Raw genomic sequence first — 13,192 nt, 5'->3', positions numbered from 1 at the left:
ACACCTCCGCCTTTGCGGGATGCGCAGGGGATATGGTCACTAGTGTAACCAGGAGGTGAGGCCTCATTTACCATAGTAAATTAATCAGGCTTAAGCCATGTTTCAGTCAGGCCAATCACATCAAGATTATGATCAGTGATTAGTTAATTGACTATAACTGCCTTGGAAGTGAGGGATCTAACATTAAGTAGCCCTATTTTGAGATGTGTGGTATCACAATCTCTTTCAATAATGAAGGAATGGAGGAGGTCTTTATTCCAGGGAGATTGCTAAGGCAAACACCGCCATGTTTAGTTTTGCCCAACCTAGGTCGAGGCACAGACACGGTCTCAATGGGGATAGCTGAGCTGACTACACTGACTGTGCTAGTGGCAGACTCCACTAAGCTGGCAGCCTGCTACCTGGCCTGCACCCTATTTCATTGTGGAGCTAGGGGAGTTAGAGTTCTGTCTATGTTTGTAGATAAGATGAGAGCACCCCTCCAGCTAGGATGGAGTCCGTCACTCCTCAACAGGGCATGCTTGGTCCTGTTTGTGGGTGAGTCCCAGAAAGAGGGCCAATTATCTACAAATTCTATCTTTTGGGAGGGGCAGAAAACAGTTTTCAACCAGCGATTGAGTTGTGAGACTGCTGTAGAGCTCATCACTCCCTCTAACTGGGAGGGGGCCAGAGACATTTACTCGATGCCGACACATCTTTCTAGCTGATTTACACGCTGAAGCTATGTTGCGCTTGGTGACCTCTGACTGTTTCATCCTAACATCGTTGGTGCCGACGTGGATAACAATATCCCTATACTCTCTACACTCGCTAGTTTTAGCTTTAGCCAGCACCATCTTCAGATTAGCCTTAACGTCGGTAGCCCTGCCCTCTGGTAAACAGTGTATGATTGCTGAATGATTTTAAGTCTAATACTGCGGCTAATGGAGTCGCCAATGACTAGGTTTTTCAATTTGTCAGAGCTAATGGTGGGAGGCTTCGGCGTCTCAGACCCCGTAACGGGAGGAGTAGAGACCAGAGAATGCTCGACCTCTGGCTCCGACTTGCTGCTTAATGGGGAGAACCGGTTGAAAGTTTCTGTTGGCTGAATGAGCGACACCGGTTGAGCATTCCTACATCATTTCCCTCTAGAAGCCACGAGAAAATTGTCCGGCTGCGGGGAACGTGCGAGGGGATTTATACTACAATCTGTACATACTGGTGGCACAGATGCTGTTTCATCCTTTCCTACACTGAAATGACCCTTGCCTAACGATTGCGTCTGAAGCTGGGCTTGCAACACAGCTATCCTCGTACTCCTGTATATTATGAGTACAGCGACTGCAATTAGAAGGCATCATGTTAATGTTACTACTTAGCTTCGGCTGGTGGAGGTCCTGACGAACCACGTCCAAGGGAAAAAACTTGGGGAAAAACAAAAAATATAAACAATAATTAGAAGTCAGATTACTTGGTTGGTATTCAGGGGACGAGGTACAGTATGTACTCAGGAGATGAATCTCTGATCTTAGCAGCGCCATTCTTACGCCTGTCACTGTGGTTCTTTAATGTTTCCCGATTTTTTTTCTGTGGGATATTTTGTCTAATTAACCTGGGTCAATGGAAACCTGCCTACTGATGTCATCTCTGGATCCTGCAGTGCAAACTAGACTCCACTGTCACAATCAGGACCCAGTGACTGTAGATTTACAGTGTGGAAAGAGAGAGGCAGGCTGGATTTGTCTCCACTGTCAATCTGTCAACTCTGAATAGAATCTGAGATCAACCTCCTGGTCCTCCCCCGTGCATGCCACACCCCCTCCCGTTGTTACTGTGTGTATGAACACATTTTGAACAATTGCTTCCTAAAATGCTGTGGTGCTTACTAACACAATAGGAAAGGTTGTGGTAGACGTGGGCCATCATAGGTGAGTTCACAGCTCTTCCACTCTGAACATTCATATCAATGACTCACCCTGAAATGGACCATCAATACCAGAGTTCTACAAGACTATTTACATAATCAACGTAGAATAGGTTTCATCTTCTTCCATATTGTTATTGTGTTCTTAACTCTGTTGTTCATGTTCTTAGCTTTTTCTTTTGAATATAAACACGTAAAATATTCTGGGGATGAACACGCACGTTTTCAATATGAACCAAACACCCATTGTTCCTCTTTAGTGCATTTAACTACATGTCGCAAGGTAAAGCCTTGAGTAGTGAGTTTATACAATTCCAAATCTGGAAGGTTAAAACCACCCTCAGATTTAGGAAGATGTGAAACTTTCCTTTTTTTTATTTTATTTGTCCATATACAGTGTTATGACAGTATACTTTTTAAAGAATGTGGGGTAATTGGTATTATGGAAAATAAATACTAAAACTTTGGGAGTGTGGGAGCAAATATAACACATAGACAAATGCATAAGATGTATAGAATAGCTGAACACTAAAAACAGACTACATGAAGGGAAGGTGACACAGGTGCTAGGATAGCTGGACATACCAAGGCCAGAGGGATATACAAAGGAGGGGGTCAGTCAAATGACTAACTGATGACCAATAGACATAGTTCGCATATTTTTAGGACGTAGAGATGCAGAAGGAATGACAGAGAAGACACATAGTCTGTTGCTCTGAGATAAAGACACACATAAATAGTAACATATTGAGCTAAGTGCAGAGCCAAAGCATAGGGCTGTAAAATAGAGGAATGTATAGTATTTTTAGTATAGCTGGACACGCTAGAAACTGAGGAGACACATAGTCTGCTGATCCTAGATAATACACAAACAAAATAATGCATTTAGCTAAGTGCAGGAACAGCAAGGGTCTTGTCATCATTATAATCTGACGGAAAGCAGGTATGGGCGTTATTGAACAGGAGTGCTAATGAGAACAGTAGGTTGTCCCCTTGTGGGAACCTGACAGAGGGTAGAAGGAGCCCTGAGCGAAAGTGACCGATGCTGGTCCAGAGCAGTGGCCCAGAAGCAGATGGTCATTGTGGAAAGAGTAATGTAATCCTACATCTGGACAAAAGAGTGTTGGGTTTGTGGTTTAGGGAAGTTAAGATAGGAGCAGGTTTATCGCTGGTGGGAGTTCCCATAGGGGTAAATCTGTCTATGCAAATGGCCTTACCATTCTTAGTGGCAATGCCACTTAACCCTGACCCCATGACATTCTCTGCATTGTACAACCACAGAGGCTGACACTGGGGATCCTGATAATGTTACTTATGGTATTTCAGTCTAATGTTATTATCCCTTTCAGAGGAGCTCCGAATGGAACCTATTGGTTGTGTGGAAAATGGCTTACTACAACATTCCATGGAACTGGGGAGGGACATGTACTGTAGGGTTTGTGGTGACAGCTGTAAGAACCGTTCAGAATACTGAGAGGTGAAGTCTTCAGATGAAGGCTTCGTTCAGAGACTACAGACCTCCTGGAATGAGGAGAGATAAGAGATCTCTATCTGGCGTCACTCACACTCAGGTGCCGGCCTTCAGGTTCTTTGCAGTGTTTTTTCCTGGGTATGAAGTTGCGTGTGCGTTAGATGCTACTCGAAATGCCCTGGAAGAATTAAATGGGGAAATGAAAGAATTGCGTAAGTTAGCTCTGCAAAACAGACTATATTTTGGCAGGTCAAGGGGGTACTTGTGCAGACATTGGTGATGAATGTGGTACCTTTGTCCCAGATCACTCTTCTAATGTGACTGATCCTGCTGAATAAAGTCACTTTGCTAAGAGGTATGGAAACAATGGATAACATTGAGAGATTTATTCACCTCTGAATCTACAGATCCCTTGTGTATGTATCTCTGTATTCTTTTTTATATATACTCACTCCAGTTGGTTATAACTTTCTGATTGTAGATTTATAATTTATTATGATATAATTTGATAGAACCTCCTTTTGATAGCTCAAATCTAAATGCTTACTTTAACATCTAATTATTGTTATCACACAAGTGATAAAAGGATGGAATGTAATGAATGAAATGGACTTTGTGCATCTTATCTTTGGTGTAATAAACAATCCTTGGTTCCTGCCTGTGTCTGGTCAAGAGCGGAGGGGTAGGGCCCCTCCGGAGGAACATCTAGCAGAACGCCCAGAATATGGTGTAATAAACAATCCTTGGTTCCTGCCTGTGTCTGGTCAAGAGAGGAGGGGTAGGGCCCCTCCGGAGGAACATCTAGCAGAACGCCCAGAATATGTTGTAATAAACCATCCTTGGTTCCTGCCTGTGTCTGGTCAAGAGAGGAGGGGTAGGGCCCCTCCGGAGGAACATCTAGCAGAACGCCCAGAATATGGTGTAATAAACAATCCTTGGTTCCTGCCTGTGTCTGGTCAAGAGCGGAGGGGTAGGGCCCCCCCTCCGGAGGAACATCTAGCAGAACGCCCAGAATATGTTCTTTAAGTTAAGATAGAGGGAGCCAGTCACATGTGTCAACCGATCCAATGAATCACATTGATGTGGGTTTAAATAGCAGTAGATAAGACTCTATGTAAGGAAGACAGCTCACTTCAGACCGGTACTTATGCATCTACGTTTGACTGTGACCTCTCCAGCTTGCTGACAAAGAGTGATTTGTTAAAATATTGACATTGTCCTGTGTATGAATTCCCACAACAGTCTGAAGCAGAAAAAGACCTGAAATGAGCATCACAAAGATACATTTGACCTTATGCACTAACAAGCTTTTTCAATATATGCAGCTTTGTCACCGGCTACAATACTGTAACTTTATTCATCTACTGTACTTCAGTCAACATGTACTCACATTGGATGGGTTGATTAGGATTCAAACCATCTCTTAACCCGCTAGCTAGCTAGTTACAAGCCACAACACACATGTCAAGTTGCTGTAGAACTGTTTCATGGGGTGGGGAAATAGATTAAATCTGTTTTTTTACAAATTACTTACACTTTGAAAATGTATTGTAGTTACTGTAGGTCGGTAGGACAAAAAAAGATTTCACCCCTATTAAGATTTAAGCAGGCAAAATGTAAAGGTGTGTGTAGACTTTCACTGCGACTCTATACACATGGATTTGTGACATAAATGCTACAAAGTTGTTGTTTTTAAACAGTAGCCAGAGTAACAATATATACCCAGGACTATAATGAGGGTCACGCTGTTGACATGTCCAGATTATTATGTAAATAATCTTGTAGAACTCTGGCATTGATGGTTCATTTCAGGGTGAGTCATTGATATTTACATTTACATTTAAGTCATTTAGCAGACGCTCTTATCCAGAGCGACTTACAAATTGGTGCTTTCACCGATATGAATGTTCAGAGTGAAAGAGCTGTGAACTCTCCTGTGATTGTCCACATCCACCACAACATTTCCTATTGTGTTCGTCAGCACCACAGCATTCATACATACAGTACAATGGGAGGGGGTGTGGCTTCCACAGGGGAGAACCAGCAGGTTGATCTCAGACTTCTACTTAGGACTGGGATCCCTCTGTGGGCCAGGCTTTTCAGAATATCTCTCGATTCTCTTTTAAAACATGCTAGAAACCTGATGGACAGTCTAGTAGGAGCAGATAAACACAGTAGAAACCTGAGGGACAGTCTAGTAGGAACAGATAAACACAGTAGAAACCTGAGGGACAGTCTAGTAGGAACAGATAAACATAGTAGAAACCTGAGGGACAGTCTAGTAGGAACAGATAAACATAGTAGAAACCTGAGGGACAGTCTAGTAGGAGCAGATAAACATAGTAGAAACCTGAGGGACAGTCTGGTAGGAGCAGATAAACATAGTAGAAACCTGAGGGACAGTCTGGTAGGAACAGGTAAACATAGTAGAAACCTGAGGGACAGTCTAGTAGGAGCAGATAAACATAGTATAAACCTGAGGGACAGTCTGGTAGGAACAGATAAACATAGTAGAAACCTGAGGGACAGTCTGGTAGGAACAGATAAACATAGTAGAAACCTGAGGGACAGTCTGGGAGGAACAGATAAACATAGTAGAAACCTGAGGGACAGACTGGTAGGAGCAGATGAATATTTTCCCCCTCAGCATTTCCTATCCACCCTCCCTTCAGATCATTGTGACAACTGGAATGTAATGATCAAGGAGGATTTCTTTCTTCATCCTCATACGGGAAAGAAAATATGTCACGGGTAGAATTTCCTCCAAATGTGTGGTATATTTCCTGTAAAACAACATGTGTGGTATATTTCCTGTAAAACAACATGTGTGGTATATTTCCTGATGTGCCCATGTGGCTATTATGATGTTGGAAAGTTTAAAATAGAATTGAAAGTTCATATTACAGAGAACAAGAGCAACATCAGAACTGGTGACGAGAAATCCCCTGTAGCCAGAAACTAATGTGTTTGGACATGATGCTAGTCAACTGAGGTTCCAGGGCTTAGATGTTGGAAAGCCACTTAAGAGAGGGGATGGAGAAGAATTGTTGTTGCAGAGAGAGACATACTGTGTCCATGACTTATAAACAGAGAGACATACTATATCTCGACTTACAAACAAAGAGAGACATATATCTTGACTTACAAAGAGAGACATACAGTATTATATCCATGACTCACAGAGAGACATATTATATCTATGACTCACAGAGAGACATATTATATCTATGACTTACAGAGACATTATATCTATGACTTACAGAGACATTATATCTATGACTTACAGAGACATTATATCTATGACTTACAGAGACATTATATCTATGACTTACAGAGACATATCTATGACTCACAGAGAGACATATTATATCCATGACTCACAGAGAGACATATATCTATGACTCACAGAGACATATTATATCTATAACTCACAGAGACATATTATATCTATGACTCACAGAGACATATTATATCTATGACTCACAGAGAGACATATTATATCTATGACTTACAGAGACCTGGGGGTGAAAGAAGCACACTCCTGTTTAGGCGAGGTGCTGGCTAACCTATCAAAAACATGAATGAGAGCATACGATGACAGATACAATTTTGCTACATAGGCCTACAAACATTTACAATGAATAGCACAATCACAAGAAAGGCTTCAGATCAAAGTATACATTGAGACCAAAGGGAGCAAGGGTCTTTAAATTAAAGATCCAGGCAGCCTCTCTTTTTTTTTTTAATTGTAGGAGAGGGGGTGAAAAATGTGCTTACTCTGACCCTGGCCAGAGGGACAGGGTCAACAAAGCAGTAATGTTGTGTATTGTATATACAGTATTTCACTTTATTATACACATTTAATTATACACAAGAGAAGAAGAGGTTGCCCAGCATAAAATCATGTACAAAAATGTTTCATTACATTTGTGTCATTTAGCAGATCTCTGGATAAGAGTGACTTACAGGACAAATAAGGGTTAATTGCCTTGCTCAAGGGCCCAATTACATATTTTTCACCTAGTCGGCTCGGGATTCAAACCAGCAACCTTTCAGTTACTGGCCCAACACTCTTAACCGCTGGCTACCTGCCACCAGATCAATTATATTCAATACAGTTATTCAAATACATTCATCATCAATGACTAAAATAATGAATCTAGTATTAAAATACAATTTAATAAATACAAGTATTTGATTCATAGCCTGTTTATCATTTAACAAAAGTTATATAGTAATATAAAATTATCCACCAAAATGAACAATTGGATTGAGATCTGGTGACTCGTCAGGCCACTGCAGTAAACTGAATTCACTGTCATGTTCTTGGAACCAATCCTGGACAAGCCTTGTGGCGTAATCCTGCTGAAGAAATCTATTTGCAGATGGATACACTGCTGCCATGAAGGAATGTACCTTCATAATTGTTTATGGTTCATTGAACAGGCATGGGAAACAGTGTTTAAACCCTTAACAATGAAGATCTGTGAAGTTATTTGGATTTTTACAAATTATCTTTGAAAGACAGGGTCTTGAAAAAGGGATGTTTCTTTTTTTGCTCAGTTTAGATAAGTCACTTATTCATGTATTTTTACTTCATATCAGTCACATTCTGAACGTTGCAAAATTCTTGGATATATGCGCGAACCCTAGTCTAGATGATGAATCAGTGATACACAAATGGGCTTAATTATTTATTTACTAACTAACTAAATAATCACACAGAAACACAAACACACAGGATCGATTACACATTGATTACTAACATGATGCAATGAAAAGTCCCTAGAGGACTAATCCGATATGACGGCTTGTTACACAATGAAAGAGGGTGGGGGGGGGGGCAAGAGAAGAAGATGCAAAGGAATTCAGCTATCGTACATACAGTTGAATAAGACGGTCATTTACGTTTGTATGTCTTTGTCGTCTCTCTCTGTTGAAATCACCCGATCCGTCTGTGACAAATAGTTAGACAGAAAGTCTCTGAGGTCACCATGTCCTTAGTAGTTGTAGTAGGCTTCTTTGTTCTGAAAGTGTTCGTTAGAATGGATACATCCGAGTACCACACAGTGGTGAGAGGGAAATGTTCTTCCCCTCTCGTCTTCGTTAGACTGGATCCTTCAAAAGGTACACAAGTTGGTTCTCGGTCGAATTTACTTGACTTAAGTCTTTAAACAGCTGCGGACTGAATGTTCTGATGCAGTCTTTCTTTTTAACTCGAGAGTTTGAAGGTCTTACCATTTGTAACGTATTCAGCTCACGCTGTACGTATTCTGATCTGGTAGAGTCTAACCATTCGTGACGTCCGGCTTACCGTCCACCTACTTGGTCTGATGTAGTTTTAAACCATTTGTCAGCCGTGTAGTCACCCCTCCACGCTGTCTGATCTGGTCGTTTTAAACCATTTTACACGTCAGTAGCAACCTGTCAATGTACTGGTCTAACATGTTAATTATAAAGCAAATATTTTTAAGCACTCAACTTGGAAGGCGGTTCCGTCACTTTGTCACAATGTCTGTGCTCACGTGGGCGTGGTTACTGACTTGGCAAAAGTCTATATGAAAAAACATGATCTCATTTAGAAGGCTAAAATCACATTTAATCTTTTCACAAATAGTTTAATTTAATCATATGTTTTACAACATTTAGATGTAACTCTGACATATACATTGTAAAAGCTCTTAAAGTTACAATGTTTCCGTTCTAACGTCTTCAATGATATCACAAAACAACAATTGATTTAACATGATTGTTCTTTAAGACTGGCTGCCTGTCGAGGACAAGTGACAGGAAGAATTAGCCACAGCACCTGATCAAGCATCTCTTGATTCTGCCTCCTTCCTCATCTTTTAACTCTTTCTCACCTCTCCCTCCAGATGAAATTCTGCATCTAGTGACTTCTGATTTCCCAACAATCTGCCCACTCATCCCATCCATCTCATTACATCATTTAAAGCTACTGTTATTGTCATGTTGTCATTATCTGCTAATAAAGTTTACACACCATATAATACTGGGCACATAATATGTGAGATACACAGATGAACTAAAAAACTACTAGCACTGCAGTGCCTGGACTTCGCAGTCCCCCTTCCGAGACTGCCTATTGAGAACAAGTGACAGGCAGAACCTCCCAACCACACAGCACCCACCTATTTATTCCACACACCAGAGTTAAGTATGTCTGCCATGTGTGTACAAAAAATAAATTCAATTAAATTCAATTCAAGGGCTTTATTGGCATGGGAAACATGTGTTAACATTGCCAAAGCAAGTGAGGTAGACAAGATACAAAGTGAATATATAAAGTGAAAAACAACAAAAATTAACAGTAAACATTACACATACAGAAGTTTCAAAACAGTAAAGACATTACAAATGTCATATTATATATATATATATATACAATATACAAATAGTTAAAGGACACAAGATAAAATAAATAAGCATAAATATGGGTTGTATTTACAATGGTGTTTGTTCTTCACTGGTTGCCCTTTTCTCGTGGCAACAGGTCACAAATCTTGCTGCTGTGATGGCACACTGTGGAATTTCGCCCAGTAGATATGAGAGTTTTTCAAAATTGGATTTGTTTTCGAATTCTTTGTGGATCTGTGTAATCTGGGGGAAATATGTCTCTCTAATATGGTCATACATTGGGCAGGAGGTTAGGAAGTGCAGCTCAGTTTCCACCTCATTTTGTGGGCAGTGAGCACATAGCCTGTCTTCTCTTGAGAGCCATGTCTGCCTACGGCGGCCTTTCTCAATAGCAAGGCTATGCTCACTGAGTCTGTACATAGTCAAAGCTTTCCTTAATTTTGGGTTAGTCACAGTGGTCAGGTATTCTGCCGCTGTGTACTCTCTGTGTAGGGCCAAATAACATTCTAGTTTGCTCTGTTTTTTTGTTAATTCTTTCCAATGTGTCATCTGTGAAAATAAAAACGATCAGAGTTTATGTATTACAATCTTAAATATTGCCAGGCATCCTTTGATGGTATTTATTTGTTCCACACTATTCATTGTTGTATGCTAGGACCTACAATAGATACACACATATACAGTGCCTTGCGAAAGTATTCGGCCCCCTTGAACTTTGCGACCTTTTGCCACATTTCAGGCTTCAAACATAAAGATATAAAGCTGTATTTTTTGTGAAGAATCAACAACAAGTGGGACACAATCATGAAGTGGAACGAAATTTATTGGATATTTCAAACTTTTTTAACAAATCAAAAACTGAAAAAAATGGGCGTGCAAAATTATTCAGCCCCTTTACTTTCAGTGCAGCAAACTCTCTCCAGAAGTTCAGTGAGGATCTCTGAATGATCCAATGTTGACCTAAATGACTAATGATGATAAATACAATACACCTGTGTGTAATCAAGTCTCCGTATAAATGTACCTGCACTGTGATAGTCTCAGAGGTCCGTTAAAAGCGCAGAGAGCATCATGAAGAACAAGGAACACACCAGGCAGGTCCGAGATACTGTTGTGAAGAAGTTTAAAGCCGGATTTGGATACAAAAAGATTTCCCAAGCTTTAAAAATCCCAAGGAGCACTGTGCAAGCGATAATATTGAAATGGAAGGAGTATCAGACCACTGCAAATCTACCAAGACCTGGCCGTCCCTCTAAACTTTCAGCTCATACAAGGAGAAGACTGATCAGAGATGCAGCCAAGAGGCCCATGATCACTCTGGATGAACTGCAGAGATCTACAGCTGAGGTGGGAGACTCAGTCCATAGGACAACAATCAGTCGTATATTGCACAAATCTGGCCTTTATGGAAGAGTGGCAAGAAGAAAGCCATTTCTTAAAGATATCCATAAAAAGTGTTGTTTAAAGTTTGCCACAAGCCACCTGGGAGACACACCAAACATGTGGAAGAAGGTGCTCTGGTCAGATGAAACCAAAATTGAACTTTTTGGCAAAAATGCAAAACGTTATGTTTGGCGTAAAAGCAACACAGCTCATCACCCTGAACACACCATCCCCACTGTCAAACATTGTGGTGGCAGCATCATGGTTTGGGCCTGCTTTTCTTCAGCAGGGACAGGGAAGATGGTTAAAATTGATGGGAAGATGGATGGAGCCAAATACAGGACCATTCTGGAAGAAAACCTGATGGAGTCTGCAAAAGACCTGAGACTGGGACGGAGATTTGTCTTCCAACAAGACAATGATCCAAAACATAAAGCAAAATCTACAATGGAATGGTTCAAAAATAAACATATCTAGGTGTTAGAATGGTCAAGTCAAAGTCCAGACCTGAATCCAATCGAGAATCTGTGGAAAGAACTGAAAACTGCTGTTCACAAATGCTCTCCATCCAACCTCACTGAGCTCGAGCTGTTTTGCAAGGAGGAATGGGAAAAAATGTCAGTCTCTCGATGTGCAAAACTGATAGAGACATACCCCAAGCGACTTACAGCTGTAATCGCAGCAAAAGGTGGCGCTACAAAGTATTAACTTAAGGGGGCTGAATAATTTTGCACGCCCAATTTTTCAGTTTTTGATTTGTTAAAATAGTTTGAAATATCCAATAAATGTCGTTCCACTTCATGATTGTGTCCCACTTGTTGTTGATTCTTCACAAAAAAATACAGTTTTATATCTTTATGTTTGAAGCCTGAAATGTGGCAAAAGGTCGCAAAGTTCAAGGGGGCCGAATACTTTTGCAAGGCACTGTATATATATATATATATATATATATCATATTCAACTACAAGGGCTTGGTTAAAATAACAGTTAAAATAAAACAGGACAGCCAGACAATCAAATGGAAATGAGCTGACTGTGATCTGTAAGGTAAGTCACTTTAATGTGTCAAGCAGATTACACGCGTTCATTGCCATTTCCGAAATGTAGCAACATGTAAGACCTGGATTTCATGTTGTAATGTTAACAAGGTACCAAAATGTAGTACGAATTCATGTTTGTATTTGATTAGCTAAACAAAACTTTTAAACAGCTAAATTGTTGGGGAAAATCAGCTTTGTTTGCATAGCGATGATGAAAAGAACATAATTTAGGCTGTAATGATCTCCAAAATTATAATCATTAGGTCATCACAACATTCGTTTAGCAACGGACGGTAAGATTATCGAATCCCATTGTGACGTAGAGGGGGACATTATTTGGCAAGACAGGCCCAATGTGTGCCATGAAAACAAACCATCACACAACCACCACCAGCCTGCAATGCTGACACACAGCATGAATGCATGTAATGATGTTTTTTTTCCATACCCTAGTCCTACCATCAGCATGAAACAGCAGGAACAGGGATTCATCAGACCAGGCAAAGATTTTCAAATCCTCCAGTGTCCAGTCTTTTCAATTCTTAGCCCACTCCAACTGCAGTTTCATGTTTTCTGCTGAAAGCTAATGGGGATCCATAATAAATAAACAGCATTAAGGATGATAGTTTTCGCCTGGGTTCACCTGGTCAGTCTGTCATGAAAAGAGCAGGTGTCCTTAATGTTTTGTACACTCAGTGCATGTTGTCTACCAGCTCAATTCCACAGAAAACTGCAGAGGGAAGCAGTACCATCCAGTCAACCATCAGACTCCATTGTGAGACGCCTCACAGAGGATATTCAACCCTAAAAGCAAATTCAAGGTAATCTCAATATCTTTACAGAAGAAGCTAACAAAACACACCAAAACTGACAAGGTGCACACTGATCACTAAAGTAAAGAGAGGCTAACATCCTATAAATCACTCCCTTTCCTCTGCACAGTTCTCTCACAGTGAGAAAATAGGATTTCAAGTGCTCTACGCTTTCTTCATTTGATCCAATTCAACATTGCCAATT

Source organism: Oncorhynchus nerka, linkage group LG2 (assembly GCF_034236695.1).
Source record: "Oncorhynchus nerka isolate Pitt River linkage group LG2, Oner_Uvic_2.0, whole genome shotgun sequence".
Classification (NCBI taxonomy): domain Eukaryota; kingdom Metazoa; phylum Chordata; class Actinopteri; order Salmoniformes; family Salmonidae; genus Oncorhynchus; species Oncorhynchus nerka.
This window is presented reverse-complemented; position numbering follows the sequence as displayed.